Source organism: Vulpes vulpes, chromosome 10 (assembly GCF_048418805.1).
Source record: "Vulpes vulpes isolate BD-2025 chromosome 10, VulVul3, whole genome shotgun sequence".
Classification (NCBI taxonomy): domain Eukaryota; kingdom Metazoa; phylum Chordata; class Mammalia; order Carnivora; family Canidae; genus Vulpes; species Vulpes vulpes.
This window is the reverse complement of record NC_132789.1, coordinates 71858696-71878367: the sequence shown is the minus strand read 5'-3', so window position 1 is coordinate 71878367 and position 19672 is coordinate 71858696. Positions and strand designations below refer to the sequence as shown.

Sequence of the window (19672 nt, the reverse complement as noted above, 5' to 3'; positions counted from 1 at the left end):
TGTGCAGCCAGTGTCCCCACACCTCCCAGGGGCACCCAAGGGAGAGAAGCCCACAAAATGACTGATGCCCTCCACAAAGTGGGGCATAAGGAAAAGAGAATAATTCCTGTTCTGTACAGTGTGCCAGAGACCAAGTTAAAAATCAAAATACACATGGAGTTCTCAGTTGGATTCCAACTTAAAAATGGGACCATCATGCACTAGTTATGCACATTCTGCATGGGGACATGGAAAAGGAGACAGGAGAATTAAAAAGGTCAATGAAGGTAGTGAAATAAATAAGGAAACATGTATCAACAGACCTCAGGTGTCAGGGAATATGTTCAAGGTCACCAACTTAGTTATTGACAAAACCATCCTTCTCTTGACTATCAGGTTAACATTGTTCATTTTCCCCCTAGAGTAGGGGTTGGCAAACTCCAGCCTGCAGGCCAACTTCAGCCTACCACCTGATTTATGGAGTTGTATTGGAACCCAGCCCTGCTCATTAGTTTACTGTTGGTCCTGCTGCTTTTGCGTGACAATGACACAGTTGCAACAATGATATGTGGCCCATAAGGCCAAAAATATTTGACTCTCCAGCCATTTACAGAAACAGTTTGTCAACAGTTTGTCTTATACCATAGATCTAGATGTTAGTCCTGATTCCTCTACATACTTCACATTTCCACATATTTTCTTATCTCTGAACTAGACATGATGATATCTATGATTGGATTAAGGATCCATCTGGAAATGTATATAAAATGCCCATCGTAGTTTCTGGCATATGGCTGAGGCTCAAAGGCTGAAGCAAGTGACAGAAACCCAATTTTCTCTCTAATAAGGAGGGAAGTCACTGGTTCATGCAGATGGGAAGGAGAGTGATGTGACTCAGAGCGCTGAAGGGGAGAATGGGCACCGAGGCCTCCAGGACCAGAGCTGGAGGTTGAGGTCACCAGGACTCACTTTCTAACTCTCTTTCTCTGTGTGTGTGTGTGTGTTGTCTCTTGGTCTCTGTCTCTCTCCTTCTTTCCCTCTCTGCCTGGCTTCATTTGCAGGCTGTCACCTTCATGGCAGAGACCATGGCTGCAGAAGTCCAAATTCAGATCTTCCCCCTTCACCTGTCTCCCAAAACAAAACAAAAAAATTTCTATTTTCTCCCAGCTTGCAAATATCAATCCCATAGGGGTTCTTTGGCTGTTTCAGTCTAGGCCATGTTATGGGTCTACCCTTTGACCAATCTCTGATGTCAAATGGTCCACCAAGATTTGTGCTCATTTTCCCAAATTACAAAGCTCTGTCTGGGAAGCAGCAGCCCAGAGAAGAACTTCCTTTCCCGGCCTCTCTTGCATCCAGATGAGGCCATGTAACTAATGTGGAATGTGTTATGAGAGGAATGTGAACAAAACTAGTATGTGTAACTCCCCAGGCATGAAGGTTATGGAACACCACACCCTTTCCACCCCCTTGGTCCCCTTCTGTCAGTGGATATTAATGCAGGGATCTCTTGGGAATATTTGTTGAAGGAGGCCATGGAAGTTGATCCCTGAATGGGGCGCCTGGGTGGCACATTTGGTTAAGTGTCCCACTCTTGGTTTCAGCTCAGGTCATGATATCAGGGTCGTGGGATCGAGCCCCACATCAGGCTCCATGCTTAGCTCAGAGTCTACTTGAGATTCTCTCTCTCTCTCTCTCTCTCTCCCAATAAATAATCAATCTTTAAAAAAATAAACTATAAATCTGTAGGGTTCTCAGAATGCCTCACATTTGACCATTTACTAGAATGACAGAACTCAGGAAAGTACTGTACTTATGATTTTAATTTTATTATAAAGGATGCAAGTCAGGACCCATCAAAGAAAGATACACAGGGCAAGATCTGGGAGATCTTTTGTGCACTCTCCCTGTGGCATCAGGGCATGTCATGCTTTTGACCTATCAATGCATTCATCAAGCACAGTGGAAGCACACACAGACCCACCAAGGATCCATGTCAGAATTTTTATTAGGGCTTCATTATATAGGCACAATTGACTGAATCATTGGCCATGCGATTAAATTCAATCCCTAGCTTTCCTCCTCTCCCCAGAGGCTGGACTGACTCACAGCCCCAACCTTCTAATCATGCAGTTGATCTTTCTGGTGACCAACTCCCATTCTGAGTCATCTTATCTTTCATTTCAAACTCAGGTGTGATCCAAGAGGCTCATGAGTAACAAAGACATTCCTATTACATGGAGAATTCCAAGGACTTTGAGTCTCCCTCCCAGGAATCCGGGACAAAGGTAAGTCAAATTCTCAACTTTATAATAGATGGGTTATCTATACAAAGGGTTTTTTGTTTGTTTGTTTGTTTATTATTAGAGTTGGATAAATTAAAGTCTGTTTTCTATTTAATCAGGTGAATTAATGTCAAGAAATAAAACAAGGGATTACACTGAGGGTATTGCTGTTAGGTTGCCAATGGATTTAGCATACTGTTTTGTTTCTTTGTTTTTTTCTTTTTTCTTTAAATTCAATTAATTAACATATAATGTATAATTAGTTTCAGAGGTAGAGGTCAGTGATTCATCTGTTTTCTATCAGAGATGAAGCTCTTATAGTGAAACCAGAACAGAGTCTTCTGTACCTTTCTTCTACACATGAAGCCTTCCACTAAGCAGCCTTCCATCTTAGCAGAAATACCATTTGAGCACTTTGATTTTCATATGGGAATGTGATCTCTACCACGGACCCATGTGGTTCCCAAAGTAGATAAACATACCTGCGATCCAAGCATATGCTACTACTACTAACTGCTAACCTTACTGAATGCTTACCATGTCCCAGGGACTGTATAAAGAGTTCCATGGACATTATTTTGTTGTGCCCAAGATTGCGAATCTGAGAAACCACCAAGGAGCCCACACCGATGCAAGCGCATGAGGGTTTATTAGCAAGTTCGAGTTTGGGTCCAAGTATACCCGACACAGCGGAGCAGGGACTTGGACCCGAAGTGGGTTACAGCTGGGTTTTTTATAGGCTGGTCTAGGGGATTTTCAGAAGGGATGGAGGAATTTCTCAAGTTCTGTTTACATTCTGATGTGGGGCTTTCAAGGGCATTGAGCTCTGTTCTCATTCTAATATGGGACTTTCTACCATGGATGTGGGCTCTGTTGTCTTTCTGATATGGGGTTCTCTGCTGAGGGCAATTCTGAGCTCTGTTGTCTTTCTGATATGGAATTACCTGCCGAGGACATTGAGGACATTGTGCAGTTTTTCCCATAAAGTTCAGCTCTTATTCACAGGGGCCTAAGATGTCTGTACTTGTGCTAATGCTAAACTTTAAGTGGGATGGCCTTAATTTTTCCCGGCCTCCACATTTCCCCCTCTCAGAGGAACCTAAGGAAGGACCCAATCATGGGTCCAGGCTGGTCTCAGAGTGAGCCAGTGGGAATGATTAAATCATGATTCAAACCAACCTTGTTGCTGTTCTCTCTCCCGTTTACGTCTAGCCAAACCTTTTCTGACTTTTGCCATAGATTCCCAGACTATTTCTGAGTGGTCAGTAAAGAAGCATCACTCCTCATTTGGGGCAACACATAACCCCCCCTTGCTTGCAAAAGCCTTTCTACAGTTAAGATGCTCCCATTTTGGGGATCCCTGAGTGGCTCAGTGGTTTGGTGCCTGCCTTTGGCGCAGGGTGTGATCCTGGAGTCCCAGGATCGAGTCCCGCGTTGGGCTCCCAGCATGGAGCCGGCTTCCCCCTCCTCCTGTGTCTCTGCCTCTCTCTCTCTCTCTCTCTCTCTCTCTCTCTGTCTATCATGAATAAATAAATCTTAAAAAAAAAAAAAAAGATGCTCCCATCTTTTTAACCGTTAAAAGACTTTAAAAGCAAGGCTGAATTGGGTGCACATTTTAAATGGCTAACGGGGAAGCAACATTAGTGGGGTAAGTGAGAACGGCACAGCCTTAGCTTTAGGGAGTTGTCCTTGTCTGGTTGGCCTTTCTATTCTGGAACAAAGTCCTTGAGAACAGCTTAGCTGGTCGGATGTGGGTGTAGTGGACCCAGGGAGTAATCCCGTGGACCTTGAGAGTGGTGGGAGTGGTCAGGATCATGATGTAGGGTCCCTTCCAGCGAGGTTGAGGTATCTGGTGTTGGTATCTCCGCACGTACACCCAGTCACCCGGCCGGTATCGATGGGAGTCCAGGGGTGGTCCAGTCTCGTAGAAGGCCCTCAGCTTAGGCCACACTTGCTCATGGGTTCGTTTTAACATTTGGAGGAAGAAAGGGAGTTGGTGATCAAATTCAGCAAGCACCTAGGGTTTTAAATTGGGGATAATAGGTGGAGGAAAACCGTACATGATCTCATAGGGAGTCAGTCCCATCTTATATGGGGATTTCCTCACCCTATAGAGGGCAAAGGGGAGAAGAGTCACCCAGTCCCTGCCAGTCTCCAGGGCTAAATTAGTTAAGGTCTCCTTTAATGTTCTGTTCATCCTCTCTACCTGTCCTGAGCTCTGGGGCCTGTATGCACAATGTAATTTCCAATCTGCCCCAAGTACTAGTGCCACTCCCCGTGTTACCTCAGAGACGAATCCTGGGCCATTGTCTGATCCAATCTTAACAGGAAAACCATACCTCGGTAAGATGCCTTCCAGCAGTTTCTTGGTCACCGTCTGTGCTGTTTCATGTTTGGTGGGAAATGCCTCTGTCCATCCTGGTGGACAGTTTGCAGTTGTGGGATCCTCTGCTCTGCAGATCTGGGCTTTTTTAGCTGAGGCCCAGTATCCTAGAGCTGCTATGGTTTGGAGCAAGTCTCTGGTGCTTCGCAGGCATGTGTCCTGGTCCTCTGCCACCGACAGGATATCAAATAAGGATGCTTGGAATGAACTCACCCAAGTCTTCGTGTAAGGCCTCATTGAAGATGGTCGGTGAATTTTTGAATCCTTGTGGTAGTCGAGTCCAGGTGAGCTGGCCATTGGTGACTTTCTCAGGGTCCTTCTATTCAAAGGTGAAGAGGTTTTAAATTGGGGATAATAGGTGGAGGAAAACCGTAAACCGAATATTGTGCCCCAGCATCTACTAGGAATTCAACAGGTTGCCCCTCCACTCACAGTTACCCTGGACTTGGGGAGGGGTACCGAACCCCGACTCCCCTAGTCGTCCAGGTCCTCCATCTCCAAGATCTTGGCAGGGGCCTTAGGTCTTTTTTTAAGACAGTCTTTTACCCAGTGGCCTTCTTCTTTGTAATAAGCAGATTGGTTTTTGTTCAGCTTAGGGCGCTCCCAACAGGGACCAGGGCCATCCTCCTTACCTTTCCCTGAAGCCAGCTTCTTGAGGTGCCTTCGTCTTTCCTGTGGGTCATCCGTGGTTGTGGCCAGCAGGATCTTGGCTAGGTTTCAGGTCTGCCGGTCACTTAGTTTGGTTTGTTGCTAGATTCTTTCTGCTACTGTAAGTCCTATAAGCTCTTCTCTCCTAGTATTCTCTCTAAGAAGGCTGCTGGACTCTCGTCCTTACCCTGTCTTACATAACCATACCTCCGCCAGATGGGTAGGCTTGTGCGCGGCAGCCTGGAGACCTGTCCCTAGAGTCTGGCGGTGGACCCAGAGTCTCTCCTTACCTTCAGCCGAGTTGTGCACTTTGGGGGGTAAAAATGGTTTTAGCCAAGGAGGGGAATTCTCAATCACGTCCTGCCAGAACAGGATGTTGGGCACCTGGTCAGGGTGGCCATCCGGTTTGTCCCTGAAGATCACGGCCTTAACCTGTAAGATAATAGGTAGGTGGAAAGTTTCTTCTCGGGGCCATCCCATGCCAAAGGTTGGCCATTCTGACATGCAGTAAGTTTGAAATTTCCCTCTCCTTATGTAAACAGCTATAACAGATAACAAAGACACACGCACAGTTAACAAGGACATAGTAACACAGACACACTTTCCAGTGCGGCCACAGAGACAAGACAGAAAGTAATCCGAAGGACTGACAGCCAGCCCTCCTTACAGATGAGGACCCCCGTCCTCCTTACAGATGCGGACCCTGTCCACCAGGCCCGGGCAAGGGACGTCTCCTCAAGACCCCCAGTCGATGGCCCACCAGCATGTGCGCCTAAGCCAATGCCGACCCAATACAGATTGGACAGGTAAAAAGTACCTGTACAGGTAAAAAGTACAATTTAGAGCTCTCAGAGACTATCGCGCAAAAGGTGGAAAAAGTTGAGTGCACTCGCCACGTGTGAAACCCTCTGGGTGGGGTCCTGGAGGTCTCTCGGATCCCGGATGAGCCCCCAAATGTTGTGCCCATGATTGCGAATCCGAGAAACCACCAAGGAGCCCACACCGATGCAAGCGCATGAGGGTTTATTAGCAAGCTCGAGCTTGGGTCCAAGTATACCCGACACAGCGGAACAGGGACTTGGACCTCAAAGTGGGTTACAGCTGGGTTTTTTATAGGTTGGTCTAGGGGATTTTCAGAAGGGGTGGAGGAATTTCTCAAGTTCTGTTTACATTCTTATGTGGGGCTTAAGGGCATTGAGCTCTGTTCTCATTCTAATATGGGACTTTCTACCATGGACATGGGCTCTGTTGTCTTTCTGATATGGGATTCCCTGCCGAGGACATTGAGGACATGGTGCAGTTTTTCCCATAAAGTTCAGCTCTTATTTACAGGGGCCTTAGATGGCTGTACTTGTGCTAATGCTAAACTTGCGGTGAAATGGCCTTGATTTTTCTCAGCCTCCACAATTTAATCCTCACCACAAACATTTGAAATAAGCATTATAATCACCCTCATTTTATACGTATGTAACTGACCTGACATCACATGGCTCTCAGAAGTGGTGGTGTTCAAACCCAGATGTGTGATTCCTTTAACCACTGCACTTGAACCCATTCCTGCAAAGAGCCCAATGAAAAGGAGATGAGATTTAAGGAGGGAATTGAAGGGATGTGGTATCTATTTATTCATCTATATATTCTCAGTGCTCTTGCGTGGAAGCTTTCATATCTATACCACACACCTCAAAGACTACTGTCACTAAATTGTCTTTTAATATTGTTGCCTGACTTTTATAATGCTGGGTACAAGAAAAAGAGCTTAAATTCTGAATTCTTGGTGAAACTGTTGGGGAAGACACTGAATGATACAATGGGCAACTGTGCACTACAGATTGCACCCAATGGAAAGTTCTCTGCGTTTTCTACAAGGTAAAAAACTTCTTTCTCTTGAAAAATTGTTCCAAATCCATTGTTTCCAATGATGTTGTTTGTATCTGCTGCCATGTTGCGCAAAATTTTAAATATAAATTTTATGCTCTAGTAGAACAATTATAGTGACTCTCTGATGGCCAGAACATTTGCTTTATTTTTTATTTTTGCTTAATCCCACTTTATCTGTTTTTATTCTCATTTTATTGAAATCCTATTTTGGGCACATTACTAAAACAAACCCTCAAGTTATTTTAGATTAGAGTAAAAACAAACATTCTTGATATTTGGTGATTATTATAAATCCCATCTATGAACGACCAAATTTTATGTTAATAAAATAAAATCAACATTAAAATCATACTGAACTTACTGTAATCTTTCTCCAATTATTTGAATTGCATTTTGGGATCTTTCCATAATTCCAGAATATTATTTTTATGAATTATTAACTATCAAGTAAATATCAATTAATGTCAACTGTATAGAAGCATAGATATGCTGGTTAAATATTTCTAATTGATTATGTAATAGAAATTATGAATATTTGTATACTGATTTCATTCAGTAAGGACTGAATATTTCTATGTATCAAGTAAAGCAAGTTTATATTCTAAGGGGGAGTTGTTATGGTCTGAGTTGTGTCCCTCCCATCCCCATTCACATGTTGAAGTCCCAACTCATAGTATGTCGGAATGTGATCTTCTTTGGAGAAAGATGGTCTTTCCAGAGGTAGTTAAGTAAAAATGAGGTCATTGGAGTGGGCCCTAAAACAATATGACTGGTATCCTTATAAACAGGAAATTCAGACAGAGGCACACCTAGAAGGAGGACAATATGAAGAGGCATGGGGAGAAGAAAGCCATCTACAAGCCAAGGAGAGGGTATGGAACAGATTTTTCCATCACAGCCTCAGAAAGAACCAACTCTGCCAACACCTTCATTTTGGAATTCCAGCCTCCTGAGCAATCGCTCAGTGAATTTCTGCTTAAGCCGCCCAGCCCGTGATACTTTGTTACAGCAGCCCCAGCAAACTCATACAAGGGGAAGGGGTTCTGAGATGACGAAGAAGTTAATGAGCTCCCAGAAGAGAAAAGCAGGCAGTTTGGCTGGAGCCCAGTGGGCAAGGGAGAGAGAGGGGGGCAAGGTTGAGGGCATGTCTATAAACATTTACCTGAGTCCAAAGCCGGGGCCTGTGAATGTGGTATGGGATAAGCTACTGTAAGAAAGAGGCTTTAAAATATCACGGCCTAAATAGGGTAAAAGTTTTTCTTCCATCCAGCGGACCAAGGGAAGATGAGAGGTCTAGGGCTGCTGGAACTGGATGCTGCCACAGAGGTCTACCATTGTCAACGTGTGGCTTCCTTCTCTGGTCCAAGGCCAGTGCTCTCGTTGGTGCCATACCCCAGCCAGCGACAGGAGGAGGGAGGAAAAAAAAATGCAAGTGTGGTGCTTCCATACAAAAATAAAAATGTGATTTGGAAGCTGTCCACAGGGTTTCTGCTCCCAGCTGTGGGCCAGAGCTCAGCCAGGTGACCACACTCATTGTCATGGAGTCTAGGATGCATGGTGGCTACTAGCTGCTGCTCAAGGATCTTATTTCTGAGAATTCCTTGCTAACTCAGAAAGTTGTGTTTCTATGAGTAAGAGAGAGGGGTGCCTGGGTGGCTCAGGGGGCTAAGGTGCTAAGTCTTAATTTCGGCTCAGGTCTCGCTCTTAGGGTCCCCGGGGTCTTAGGGCCACGCATCTGGCTCCGTGCTCAGGGCAGAGTCTGAGTATTCTCACTGTCTCTCTCTCTCTCTCCCCTGCTCTCTAAAATAAATAAATAAATCTTAAAATAATAACAATAATAATAATAATAATAATAATAATAATAATAATATACAAGAAAGAAGGAGCAGCCTCTGGGGAACAGTCTCTGTCCCAGCCTGACCTTAGTTAGCCGCAAGGCTGGACACCGCTCACCCTCTTCCCCCAAGGCTCCAGGACGGTAGGGGTGACATTCAGAGGGGACTGTTCCTTATCTTTTATCATCTCTTCAATGATTTTCAAGAATAGCTCTCCGAACGAGATTGGTGACCAGACAGCAGGGGCCAAGCCTTGTCTCTCCCTCGCTCCCTGGAAAATCCCTCTGCCTCACCTGCAGTGACCCCTCCCGAGGCCCGGGTTTTCTGCCATCTGGGCCTTGGCTCGTGTGCCCCGGGCCTGTGGGCCGCCAGAGGCAGGCCGTTGGGGTGTTGGCACGCTTTGCAGCTCTTCAGCACTCTGAACTTCTCCTGCGTGTCAGGAGCACTTATTAATATCAGTGCTAATAATAGCACCTAGCAGGGGTGGGCCGGGGACTTGTGAGAAGCCAGCGCTTCCCATTACCGGGCTTTCAGTGTTCCCTGGAACATGACAGGCGGGGATAAATTCAGACTTGCCTTTTCAGTGCTCTTGCTTGGATTACTGATCCCATTACTAGAAGGCTTTCTTCGCTGGCATCCGGAGAAACAGGCAGCAAATACAGGCCGAAGGGTGTTCTCACGGTCCGTTTCTGCGGGCTGACATGGAAACGTCTGGACTCTGGGCAAGACCAAGTTTCTAACTCTGTAGCCCAAGGTCATCTTGAAATGGGGTGGGCATAAAGGCTGAGGACAGGCTGGATTTTACTTGGCTTCTCACCTGCAAAAGGGAAAAGGATGAGCAGAGAAAGCAAAATTACCCACCTTTGAGAACTATACCCCTATCTCTTATTCTTTGGCTTTGAAATCTTGTCTAGAATTGTCTACACTGATGTAAATCGCTGACCTTACTGAACCCAGGTTTAGGTCAAGAACTCTGTGGGGAGCTTGTCATGCATTATCCTTTTTTTTTTTTTTTTAATTTATTCATGAGAGACACATAGAGGGAGGTAGAGACACAGGCAGAAGGAGAAGCGGGCTCCCTGCACCGAACCCGAAGCGGAACTCCATCTCAGGACCCCGAGATCACACCCTGAACTAAAGGCAGACACTCGACCACTGAGGCACCCAGGCACCCAGAAGCTATCTTTACCTGAGCACCCCTGTCAGTTAGGTCCCACGCTAGACTCTTCTGCCTGCCTGTTCTCATGTCAACCCCAAACTCACTCGGTGAGGGAAGTGGCCTAACTCCTATTTTTACAAGTGTGGACACTGAGGTAGGATAGCTCGAAGGCCTACTCAAAGGCAATCTGGCTTGTACCTGGAATATTTAGTCTCTGATGCTCATGTTCTTGCCTCACCTTGATTACCAATTCACTCTACTATCTCAAAGGGGAAAATTCTTGGCCCCATGTTCATTTTTAAAACGTGGAGGTTAGACCAGACCAGTGTTTTCTAGCTGTGCTCCAAGGTGGTTATACGACCACAGGCCACTGAGCAGCTCAGACTTGGATGTGGGCCTTAGTTCTTAAAAACCACTTAAGCATTTAGCAAATTTATTGAGCAACTACTACGTGTCGGGCATTGTTCTAGCCAAAAGGGGATAAATCAAGAACAAAGCCTCTGATCTTAGGGAGGCAGGGGCTAGAGGAGAGACATACTCATACAAGTAAGACAATAATGTCAGTGTTAAACCTGGGGAGGGAAATCATTAGGGTGCTGTTACAGAAAAGAAGAGGGGTGCTTTAATTAGCATGGCCAGGGAAAGCTTCTTTGAGTTAAAATTTGAAAAGAGAGGAGCTGGGACAGGAGCATTCCAGGCAGAGGAAACAGCAAGCACCAAGGTCCTGAGGCAAGACACAGCTTGGGCCAATCAAGACGTAGAAATAAGCTGTTTTGTGCCGATATACAGTGGCTGAGGGGGCAAGTAGACAAAGGAAAGAAGAAAGAAATCACACAGAACCTATAAGGATTTGGGAGTAAGGAGTAAGTGATAATCACTAATTACTAATAATACTAATTTTAATTTCATAACATTAATTTTAGTAATTACCAATAATATATTTACTACTAAAATTACCAATAATGTGCAAAACCTGGATTTACCACAGAGGCAGAAAATGCAGGTTCTCACTCTCACAGCTGCTCTTGCAAGGCTGGCAATGCCATATAACCCAGTATCAGTAAATTAAACCAGAGGGGAACTTTGCTGGGGGAATCCTGGGCAGATAAAATCTTTGTGAGGAAAGAAAGAGACAAGCGGAAAAGCTGCATCTCCTTCTTCCTACGTTTCCTTGTGTTTTTGTTGAAACATGATGTATGGAGCCTTGGCAGCCCTCTTGCAATAATGAGGGAGGGTGCCAAGAGATTCTCAGAGAAGCCCTGACACGGTACAGCCACTGATCCTGCTTGGAACCACCTCCCTCTGGACCAGGGAGGTGGTTATGTGAGAAAAATAAATCTCTTAGGGCACCTGGGGGGCTCAGTCAGCTAAGCATCTGCCTTTGGCTCAGGTCATGATCTCAGGGTCCTGGAAGCAAGCCCCACATCGGCTCCCTGCTCAGTGGGGAGTCTGCTTCTCCCTCTTCCCTCTGCCTGCTGCTCCCCCTACTTGCATGCATGTGCGCTCTCTCTCTCTCTCTCTCTCTCTCAAATAAATAAAAATCTTAAACAAAAATCTCTTTAATTTAAGCCAATCATAGCTGGATACTTTGCTAGGCAGCTGGGAACATTCCAATACATCCCTGCTCCCATCCCCTCCCCTTTGGAAAGAATCAGAAACCCCTCTCCACCTGCCCAGGAATTTCTCCAACAGGAGACACAAATTCCTCCAACAGAAGACAAGGCCCTGCATTTCCAAGATGACCTGCCTTAGGTCTGGTTTGCCCAGGATTCTTCTGGGACAGTTCTGGTTTGTTCCTGTTGTTCTGGTGTAATTTTAAAGAGCGCTAAAAATATTCCTGGATGGATGACAAATTATATGGCCACCGTATTCCTTTTTCAAAGAGAAAAGGCTGAAGTGTGAATACCATGCCAAGGAAGAGAGGGAGAGCACCTAGCTTTCAGTTTGCAATAAAGGAGTAAATGGTTCACACCAGCATTTTGGAAGTGGGAGAGGAAAGTAGGGCGGTGGTGGTAGGGGTCCCCCGTGGAGGGAGGAGGCCCGGAAATAAGAAACTGGAAACTCTAAGTGCAAACTGCACCCACTTCCTACATTTTCAGGGATCCACCCTGCTCCTAAGAACATACGAAGCCTTTGTTGCTGTGTTGTTCTTTATTTTCTCTCACGCACCCAAACCACCTTCTACCAGAGCCCAGGGAGGGGCTCAGGGGAGCCCACCCTTTGCCAAAGGAATCTCACACTCTTGCCTGTGTTTTATTTTATTTTTGTCCAAACCCAGGAACTCCCTGTTTCTCTGAAATCTTTCCAAGGTCCCCACAAGATTGACACAGGTGTGATGGGAAGTGGTAAAGCCCCTCTCACTCACACTGTTTCAAATCTCCCTTTGCCAGACTTTTCCTGACCCCAAATCTGGCCTGCAAATCAGGCCTGCCTCCGCGCCTCCCCCATCTAGTCGAGTGATCCTTACCTGCCTCCTGTGCTAATAAAAACAAGCCATAAACAGGGCAGTGTATCCATGCTGGCAACAAGTACCAAGTGCATAAATCAGCCTTGATTTGGATTATGTGGGCTCATTATCTGTGAGAAAACCTGGCTGCCCTCTACACCTTTGCCAAAGACGAGCTCTGTGCCTACCATCCTACAACTCCCCCTGGGGAGCTGACTCCAGGAATAGAATGAGCCCCTGTGCTCTCAAGAGCAGCACCAAGAATTGAGGCAGCCAGCTAGAGAGGCTATGCTTTCCAGCCCAACCTGCGGGCAGGGAGAAACCACCTCAGGTGGGAGTGGTTCCAGGAAGACCACCTGATTCTGGAATGGAGACAGTAGAGGAAGGAGGCAAGCTTCTTTCACCCAGCCTTCTGCCGCTGACCCTCCTTGTGACAGTCAGGCCTCCATGCTTAAGGGGTTGGGGCCACTGGGGTCGCAGGGATGCTGGCTGGGGTGGGCGAGGCACCTGGGCTGTGCTCTGGGGTCACTACACAGATTTCTTGTCACTTGTATCCTGATCAATGAGAAATTGAAAAGCTCCTGGGTGGAGGCACTTTAACTTCCAAGAGAAAAGCTTTTAATTCATCCAATGACAATCATCTGAGTGCCTACCACTTCCTAGGTACTGAGCTAAGATTGGAGGCTACAAGAGTGAACAAAACATATTCCTGTCCCCTAAGAAACTTTCAATTGCTGGGAATTTTGGACAAGATGATCAGTAGCTACAATAGAGAGTGTTAATACTAGTGGTTAAAAAAAAAAAAAAAAAAACCAGAAAAACGACTGCATGCCTTTCAATGTCATACTAAAGCATTGTCCAATAGGCTGGCCCAAAGGCTACCTGATACCCTTAATTTGGCTATTACGACTGCTTAGGGTCTAGACTTTGAAAAATTAGATCTTAATTTGCAGGAAATTGTTAAGTTGCAAAATGATTTTTGTCTGGTAGAGACATAGATGATTTCTGTCCACTGGAAAAGCCATCTCCTAAGGGTTATGATCTTATCACCTACAGGACATTATCCATTATCTTACATTTCATTTTGTCTCTAAATTACCACTCTTAGGTCAGCATTCTGTCTTTCACTGGGTACGTAATAATGGGTTTCTCATATGCCCCTTTTATCCAGCTTTATCACCCTGCTGGTTCCCCTGTAAATAAGGTAAATAAATCTTTGAAATAGGCTCAGGATTTGTTTTATGAGTTGTGCCTTTGACTTCCTGGAAATCTTAATTTGCCACTACCTTAGAGGTATGGTGCTGAGTGGTCACAGATGAGGGACACCAAACTCAGTCTTGCTGTTTTCGAGATGTTTCAAAGAGAGCTCATCTGAAGTTAGATGTGAGAGGTTGAAGGAATTGGTGAAGCAAAGATAGAAGGGGGACATTGTACTCGGTAGAAGGAAAGAGCTTATGTAAAGGCCTTTAACACATCATGAAGCCCAAGGATGTGAGGGGTGAGAGAGGTAAGCAACAGTCAGATCATGGAGGACCTCAGTGCTGTGCCAGAGCTGGTGTTTTATACAGGGGCCATGGAGGAATCACTAGGGAGTTTTGAAACAGGGACAAGACATAGCTGGATTTGACTCCTGGGTTTGCTGTTTCATAACCCAGGTAGAAGTCACATTCATCTGTAGACTAATTGCAGCTTGCGGAGGTTGCTAATAAAAATCTATACAATGCTGGCTCACTGCAGTTTGCCCTGTAACTAGAATTAAAGGTTTATGGGTGAATAGATTCATGGAGAGATTTCTATCCTCTATACCTCAGCCAGAATGCCCAACAATGGATATTTATCATTTATGAGGTTTTCTTGCTCTATTCCCATCAAAAGTAAAAATAGAAAAACAGACGTGCCAAAAAAGCAAGCCCGACATATTTCAAAATAAAACTCAGAGCAATGGACAAATCAGAGCTGAAGCAAGAGACTCCAGAGACCAGCTATTAGATGAAATTGCTTTGGTCAGAAAGGTTGCTTGCTTCCTTCAAGTTTCCTGGGCCAGATGTTTCCATTTCAGCAATAAATTATAAAGCAATTTTGCATTTTAGCACAAGGGAACATTTATCTGGCTGTGATGTAGTTTGCCAAGGACTTTTCAGCAATCATAGCACTTTTGTTTCTTGCCTTCTTTCATCTTTACAAGAGCCTACAAGGCAGGGAGGATGAGTGCTATCAGGCCCATTTCACAGATGGAGAAGCCAAGGTCCAGAGAGTGCGGTGATTTGCCTGGTTATCAGTTCAAGCTCAAACCAGAGGCTAGAAAAGGGAGACTCTGAAGTCAGTGTCCTGACACTACTAGGGGCGTTTTACCTGGCAGGTGTTTCATACATCCAGTGATGGAACAATTCTGTTCTTTCCATCTTAATATGTATTAAACATACAATGATACTTGTGTGTGTGTTTATTTACTTGTTTTTGAATGCCGCTAAATTAGAAGTTCTGTGGGGGCGGTTTTCTGTTGCATAACAAACAGCCCTCAGATTCAGTGGCTTGTAACCAAGGATTTGTTATTTCTTGTGATTCTGTGAATCAGGAATTTAGTTGGTTCTTATGTTCCACATGATATCAGTAAGGCTCACTCAACTGCTCTCTGTGAAGGTTAATCTAATCTGTGAACTTGGCTGAACTTTGGCACCTAGATATTTGGTGAAACATTGTTCTGCTGTTTCTGTGAACGTGTTTTTGGGCGAGATCAACATTCCAATTAGTGGACTTTGAGTAAAGCAGATCCCCCTCTATAATGTGGGTTGGCCTCATCCAATCAGTTGAAGGTCTGAATAGAACAGCATGTGGACCTCCTCCATGCGAGAAGGCATTGTCCACCATATGGTTTCTGAACTTCAACTGCAACATCTGTATTTCCCTGGATCTCTAGTCTGCGGGCCCACCCTGCAGATATGGACTTGCCAGGCTCCATCATCATGTGCACCATTTCCGTAAATCAATTTTTCTTATATGTTTGTGTGTGTATACAAACTGTGTACACACACACACACACACACACATGCATATGCCATCAGTTCCATTTCTCTGGAAGACCCTGACTAAAAGAGACTGAAAGCTCCAAAGACTCTCCCCAGAAGTCTGGTGCCTTAGTGCTCCTCCATGTGGCCATGCTCTCCTCACGTGGCTCACTTGGGCTTCCTCACAACATGGCCGTGTCAGGTGGCCAGGCTAATTACATGGCCACTAAGAAGTAAGAAACTTGAAAGCTGCCAATCCTCTTAAACCTTGGGCTTTGAAATCTCAGAATACGTCTACTGAGCAGAGCAAGCATCACTGACCGCCCAGATTCAAGCTGAGGGTAAGCAGGGTCCACCTATATATGAGAAGGTTGACGGAATCTCATTGGAAGCAATGTGATGGTTAAAAGATACCGCAGCCATTCTGGGAAACCATCTGCCATGGGTAGGAACCATGTTGTGTTCCCAGCAAACTGGAGTTGTTAGCAACATTAAATACGCAATGTATACAAAGAGCAGAGCACAATAAATATTCCTTGGAAAGATGTGTAAGTACATATGTATGTATGTATGGATGGATGGAGGGATGGAGTGATGATTGGATGGACAGCATGCCTACTATGCATGGTAGTGGCTCCAAAGACCCACTATGGCTTCACATTATCAAATAACTGTCTGGTCATTGGAGAAGCAAAATAGGACTGCAGTCAAGAGCTTGAGTTTCATGAGACTGCAGGGCTCCGTATCCAGGCTCCACTGTTTACAGGCTGTGTGATCTTGGGAAAATTATATATCCTCTCTGTGCTTCAGTGTCCTCACCCATGAGAAGCTTACATGACTAACGCTCACCTCTGAAGACTATTGCGTGCCTTAATAATGCAAATGAGATAAGAGGAGTAAAGAGCATAGCACAGGCTTAACAACCTATAATAATAAACTATTCATTTTTTAAATTAATATTGGTAATGTTATTAAATTTGTGCTGTGTTTATGTGCTGCCTACTATAGTAGCTCATCGTCTCTGTCCGGGCATTGTCTTTCTCTCTCTCTGAATACTGCTATTCCGTTTGTGACCAGTCTCTCAGCAAGCCGCCACCATGCCACATCCTTCAAAGTTGTGTACCAGTAGGCTTGGGCATTTGGAGAGACGCAAAGAGCAGTTGGTGTTGTTCCTTGTCATCATTTCCTCTGACAGATGCTTGGGTACCTCATACAGCTTCTCACCTGCTCCCACTCCCTGTGGCCAACTTCCTGGAGTGCTTTGAGGAAGACGTTATTTGGTGGTGGTGGTGGCCATTGGCCAGAACCTCTGTGGGGTTACCTCACAAAGCCTGTGCCCTAGATGGCTCCATTAAGGCCTGAGAAGCATGATGTGTTGCTGGAAGTTGGTCTGGCTCCGTGGTAAGCAGCTTGCCTGCCATCCTGAGCTGCAAACCTTCAGTTCTCTGCTGGTGCCATATTCTCTCTTTCAGGACTCCAAGGGCACTCTGGCTTCCTGGATAAAGCACCAAAGTCAAGATGAATGAGCTTGGCTTTGAAGGATGGCATTGGCTTAGATTCTGTATGCCTGGGTTTAGTTAGCTTCTATATTTCGTTATGTCAGACAAAGCTCTATCAGTCATTTGTTGCCGGCTCCTGTGGTTGTTTCTTTTATCTGGATTATAAAGAGCTAAGAGTTTTTAACAATTCATGATTTGATTTATGGTAAGTATCTCCTTAATCACCAAGATTCCCATGTTCACCAGGGTTAGACTCTAGTATACAGAGAGTTACCTACTCTCTGGAATGTAAGGTGCTTGGTAGTAGGGGCTACCATATATAGTTGTTTAGGTTGGACACTGCGCAATGATGCCTGGCCAAGTGGGCTGATGTGGGCTGCAATCCAGCCCATGCTCAGCTTACCGACCCATGGACCTGGCCCAGACTGAAGGAGCAACTTTTTCTAATTTGTGGAAGTTGTGATACCAGTGCTCCGCAGCCCTGCTTGGTAAGATATGTTGAAGGGTTTACTTTGCACAGGAGGCAGAAAATTATGTTGGTGGTTAGAAGCCGATCTTCAGCAGGTTTACTCTCAAAAGGAGACATATGATACAAAATAGCTCAATTCAGAGGTATAAAGACCTCTTTCTACCTTTCAACCTCACTGCCACTGCATCCCTGGAATACATGCATTTTTCCTGAGTCTCTACCAGAATGAATCTCTATTTCCTTTTTTCCACCATAAATACTTCCTGGTGGGCTTGGTGACTCAGGATTAGTACCTACTGGGTTTTTTTTAAAAAGGCATGCCTGTGAAATTTACTATGTCCTTCACTGGGAATCGAGGTTTTGTGAAGTGTCTCGATGTCACTCAGGAGCAAGGCAGCTCAGATTTCCAGTTCTTTCTGAAAGACAGCCGTTCAGTCGAATGGATGGTAGAGTGAGCCCAGCGTCTGCAGCCTGCTATCTCCTCCTTTCTTCAGAGTTTCAAATTCATTAAAGGATGAATTACTTCATACTTACGCAGTAGCTATGTATTGCAGGAGGCAGGCAGACCAGTTTGGCATCGTGTGACCTGGTTCACATAAGGGCAACTTATTTAACTCTTCTGTAAAATGGTGATAATGATAGTGCCAGCCTCATGGGGTTGTTGCGACAATGAAATGAATTAATTTGTGTGACCTATGCCTGACACAGAGCAAGGCTTCAGTAGTTATTAGCTTTTATTTATGAGCCCCTACAATGTGCCAGGCCCGGGGCAATCACTGAGAGGGAGCCAGGCAGCCATGTAATGTGGTCCAGAACTGCTGGGAGCTTCCCATCTAGGAGGGGCCATCGACAGCGAACTCCAGCCCCTGCTGCAGGGAGGTGTATCAAAGGTTTCCAAACCTTAGTGAACATGAGAAGCACCTGCACCAGTCAAATCAAAATGAAAATGAGATACCACTTCACATCCACTAGGATGGCTAGAATTTTTAAAAAGCAGGTAATTGCAAGTGTCGGCGAGGATGTAGAGAGATCTGAGCCCTCATACTCTGCAGGTGGGAATGCAAAATGGTGCAGCCGCTGTGGGAAATGGTGTGACGGTCCCTCAGGAAGTCAGACAAGGATGGGATGAGCAATGGGTGTTATACTATATGTTGGCAAATTGAACTCCAATAAAAAAAATATTTAAAAGAAAGGAAGTCAGACATGGAATGAGCATGTGGCCCAGCAATTGCATTGCGAGGCCTATCCCCAAGAGAAATGAAGATCTACATCTATTCAAAACTTGTACCCAAATGTTCACAGTAGTGTTGTTTATATGAGGCAATAGTGTTAAGTGGTAGGATAGCACAAACATCCATGCTTTGATGGATGGGAAAATAAAATGTGGCATATCCATATCATGGAAGCTTACTCAGGCATAAAAAGAAATGCAGCGGCATACACACTACGACATGGACAAAATTTGAGAACATGATGCTAAGTGAAAGAAGCCAGTCCCAAAGGACCACGTACTGTGTGATTCCATTTCTCCAAAATGTCCTGAGTGGGAAAGCCCGCAGACACAGAGATCGACGAGTGCCTGCCCAGGGCTGGGCAGGGGCAATGGGCATAGGTGGGTGTGAACTAAAGGCCAGAGTGTCCTTGCGGAATGAAAACGGTGCTCTGAAATTGTGGTGGCTATGGTGATGTACAACTGGGAATATGCTAAAAGCTACCAAATTGCACACTCTAAATGGGTGACTTGTATGGCGTGTGACTTCTATAGCAATAGAATGTTTGTTTTTTAAGTACCTGAAGTGTTTGTTAAAAAGGCATTTTTTTGGTATCCTCCTTTCAAGTCTGGGGTAAGGTTATATAATAAGCCTTTATGCTTCCAATCTGTCATATTGGCAGTTGAGACACATGATTTGGTCAGTGTGAATCATGAACAGCTTCCTGGATGGGGTTGTACTTGTATTGGACCTTATAGGTTAAGGCTAATGGGGGAAGAGAGGCTTTCCAGGAGCAGAGAACAGCACAAATCATGTTAATGGGTCAGAATCTCTGACAGAACTTACGCCAGGGTCTCCATGGGTCTGAATTT

The 19672-nt window shown here is 45.1% G+C and overlaps 1 long non-coding RNA gene across 1 annotated transcript; it reads right to left on the bottom strand.

Moving 5' to 3' along the window:
- Window positions 1-2894: 2894 nt before the first annotated feature.
- On the bottom strand, window positions 2895-9828 carry LOC140594224 (uncharacterized). The gene is made up of 3 exons (XR_011994907.1): window positions 9588-9828; window positions 6772-6852; window positions 2895-5727 (listed from the first exon to the last, which is right to left on the bottom strand). It is a non-coding gene; the product is annotated as an uncharacterized lncRNA (long non-coding RNA).
- Window positions 9829-19672: the final 9844 nt, after the last annotated feature.